Here is a 4,188-nt window from a genome sequence, read left to right on the forward strand (position 1 = left end):
CTCTGCCTGAAGGCTTCAGCAGCCGTTCTGCGCAGTCACCGCTGCCTGACTGGAGGCAACCGATTCAACTCCACGCAGACCTGCAAAGACGTTTGCCGCAAGACTACGGCGTAGATGAAAACGAAAATAAATCGTCTCGCGTTTTTTTATGCAGCTCAACGAAGCTGCATGCATGTGCAGCGCAGCTGCCCAGCTTTTGCCTGTAATTTTGTTGGACCAAGTTTATCCTTGTTCTTCAAGTACCTGTAAACTTCCAATATAGCTTACACTCCATAAAGAAAAAAATATGGTGTGAGAAAAGAAAACTGTGCATTTGTACTGCGTAGAGTTTCACCTGAGGGAGTTTATATTCGTTCTCCTTAATGTCATTGGCACAGGCCATTGCTAGGCTATGTAGATGTATTATTCACCTTCTTTGTTCTGTTCTGAATGCAATCAAATAAGTTATTCGTGGCTGTATAATGTTCAGCTCGCATTTCGCCAACCTACGATGGCCGGCCAGCCGGCCTCCTTAAGCTTTTTTTTCTCCGAGAAAATTGCAGTAGGCACCTCATTTTATGTCCTTAACTTTAAAGGGCATTTCCTAGCAATATACGACAGCAGAAAGCTTTAATCTGGCATAGTATATGGAATCACAGTTCAGCTACTGTTCTTCAGCAACGCTGGTCATGAAAGGAATACTGAGGTCAAAGAAAAGTTGGCCTGTGTCGATAGGTTACAGCGTTCTAATCACACGGAGACCAGTGTCATCGAAAAGTGAGCTTTTATGAGTTAGAATTCTAAGACAAAAGAAAACGAAATACAGCTGTCGCCATCACCGGACACTTTAGCAAGTAATATGCCGCGTCAAAACTTTTTTTCAGGGGCGGGTCTATGGGACTACGCCACACCGCCATTCAAGTGAAAACTGCCACCCGTCCATTTTGGTGAGAAAGTCACAAGTTTGAATCCACTGGCTGAAAGATTTTAAAATGCAATTTTTTCGTCAATAAATGCGTCTTTTGTTGCAAGCTAGACGTCAAAGTAGCCAGAAAGAGGAAGAGGATCAATTTTTCACTCCTTGTATCAGGCCTGACACTAATATCTAGCTTTGTTCACTTTCATACTACAGCCCGAAATGTGACTTAATAACCATCTCGACCAATCATGAAATAGTGCGACGACCCTCGCGTCATTTCCTCCGAACGTCCGCTCTAACGTTGTCTCATTAGAAGAAGCTGGTAGTAAGGAGATAAATAAAGCAGCGCCATCATGCTGTAGCATCAAGGGCGAAGGTTCACTAAAGTCCACGCTAGCATAAGACGCACGTGTTACTCCTCGTCGGGGAGATTGGAATGGGCGAGATACCCGCTTGAGTCAATAACCACTGACCCTGACGGGTAAGGGAAAGCCGGGCAAGCTGCGAGTCACGATGGAGACTGAGAAGAGAACGAAGAGGATGGAAGAGGCCTGTGGCAAAGAGCTTAGTGGTAGAGGTAGTGATAGGGAGGTTGAGAGCTGCCTTGTAGAGGCCCACAAGGGCAGTCTCGAGAGCGTTAAGTTTAGTCTGAGTGAAGGAAGCGTAGGGTGCAAAGTACAAGACCTTGTTGAGGGCCAGCGCGTGGGCAACTCGGCACGCGTGAGCCTCGTGGAGACCTGAGCGTCGGGTGACCACGCGCCGCAGGAGGTGAGTTACAGAGTGGCAGGTGGTGACAGCGCGGTGAAGGGATTGCACATTCTTAGCCGCATGCAAAGGGAAGCCAAGAACTTTGCACTGTGTGACGACAGGAATGGGAGAGCCAGAAAGGTGGAGAGAGACGAAGTGGTTGTGTGAGCGCTGGTAGGAGGAATGGTTGAGAAGGAGAAGCTCGGATTTCTCAGGAGCAGGAGAGAGGCCAGCGGTGGTGAGAAAGGAGTCGATGAGATCTAGGCCACGTTGCAGGGTGTCCTGTACGTGACCGGGAGAGCCAGATGAACACCAGAGAGTGATGTCATCGGCGTAAAATATATGATGCAGGTCGGGAATTTCAGCTAGCTGGGAGGCGAGAGGGGCCATAGCAAGATTGAAAAGGGTAGGAGAGAGAACAGCACCTTGAGGAGTGCCTCGGGTGAGGTTGTGGGGGTCGGACAGATAGGTGTCGACTCGAAAGCGAGCGACACGTTTAGAGAGGAATGAGCGGATATAACAGTACATGCGGGAGCCACAGTCTAGGGAGGCGAGTTGGGAAAGGATGTGGTCGTGGCAAACACCGTCGAAGGCCTTGCGAACATCGACGGTCACAAGTGCGTGAATTTGAGTGGGGGTAGGTGACAGAAACGTGTGCTGGAGAACCAGAAACATGTCCTGTGCACAGACGTGGCGTCGGAAGCCGATGAGAGAATGAGGGAAGAACTCCCTCGTCTCGAGAAAATTAGAGAGGCGAGTCAGGGCCATTCGCTCAAGGGTCTTACCAACACATGATGTCAGGGAGATTGGGCGGAGGTTAGAGAGAGAGGGAGGCTTGCCCGGCTTTGGAATCATAGAAATGAGGGAGGAGGTCCAGGAGCTGGGCAGGCAGCCGCTGTCCCATGCATCATTGTAGGTTTTAAGGAGGAATTCTTTGGCGCAGTCAGGAAGGTTGCGAAGGGTGGTGTATGTAATGGCATCCTCACCGGGAGCCGAGCGTGTAGCATTAGCAGCCAGAGCCGATTCGAGCTCCCGGAGAGTGAAGGATTGGTCCAGATCAGGGTTAGGTCCACCGCAGTACACCGGGTAGGAGGGTGCCAGAGGGGGCGGGAGATAGAGAGAGGCGAGCTGATCAAAAACATCGGAGGGAGTTCCTTGAGTGAGGGCTTTAGCTAGAGTGGGAGCAAGGGCAGGCTTAGTGCCAAGGAGGGATTTGAAGAGAGACCATGTGGATCGCGAGTGCAATGCAGAGTCAAGATGGTCACAAAGAGCACTCCAACGAGAGTGCTCGAGGGAGGCGCAGTGGGCGACGATCTCGGCCCGCAAAGCAGTGATCCGGGAGGAAAGTTGGGCATTGTGTGGTTGGGAGCGAAAGGAGCGTTGAAGACGTTTACGGCGACGCCATAAACGGAGAAGGTGAGGATCTGGGTCTTGGATTGGGTAACGAGAGCGAACGCGACGGCTACTGGACGTGAGCGCTGCAGAGATGCGCGACGTCCAGTCGTCGTAGGATTGAAAGGAGTCGGAGGCGAGATTAGTGCGAAAAGCATGCCAGTCAGTGTGAATAATCGGAGGACAGCGAGGGATGTGGGAGAGAGAGGTGGTGATATGGATGAGAAAGTGGTCACTTAGAAGAGTTTCGGCTGTCACCTGCCAGTGAAAGGAAAGTGAACCCCGAGAGAAAGTGAGGTCGGGTGTCGTAGGGCGTTGTGAGGCAGTGCCCGCTCGAGTAGGAGAGCCAGGAGTATTAAGAAGGGTGAGGTGGCGTTCCTGGGCCAGACAATGGAGGAGGCGGCCGGGTTTGAGGGTTTGTGGGTAGCTCCAGAGTGTGTGAGGGGCATTAAAGTCACCACCAAAGAGGAGATGGGAGGTAGAAGAAAGAGAGTGAAGGAATTTGCCCAGAGCAGAGAATAAAGAGGAAGTGACAGGGGGGTTGTAAAAAGACAAAAGGACGAGTGAGATGCGGGAAGAAGGGTGGTAATAAACCACACCAACTAAATATTTAAGGAGGGTGGAGGGGATGTCCATTTGCTCTACGAGCACGTCACTGCGTACATAAATAGACGCAAGTGGTGTGGCCGTAGTGGCATGGTAGGCGCGTTTACCTCTCCTATTCCCACCCCCGCCCCCAATCTTCGTATCCTTCCCCTCCCGACCAACATGTCCCCCGTCCTGCACGCCGGACGTCGTCATGCGGCCGCACAGCACCATTCCCCTCTCTTTGATACCCAGGGTGTAGCTTACACGGATGCCTCCTTCGTGGCTCCTCGAGGTTCCTGCGGCTACGCCCTGTACCATCCACACCTCCCTGCTCCTGAAACCCACACCAGCGGGCCGTATCTACACCCTCCAGACGCATTGTCCCTCGAGGTCCTCGCCATTGCGCATGCCCTCCAGTCATTTTCCCTCCTTCCCTCTCTCCAAGAGTACACAGTCTATTCGGACTCACAAGCCGCTATACACCACATACAGAAACGCACCCTGACCCCTTCTCTCCAACAGGAGGTCGAACGAGCGGTCTCCGCACTGCAGCCTTCCATCGT

Source organism: Amblyomma mixtum, chromosome 2 (assembly GCF_055824585.1).
Source record: "Amblyomma mixtum isolate Tamu chromosome 2, ASM5582458v1, whole genome shotgun sequence".
Classification (NCBI taxonomy): Eukaryota; Metazoa; Arthropoda; class Arachnida; order Ixodida; family Ixodidae; genus Amblyomma; species Amblyomma mixtum.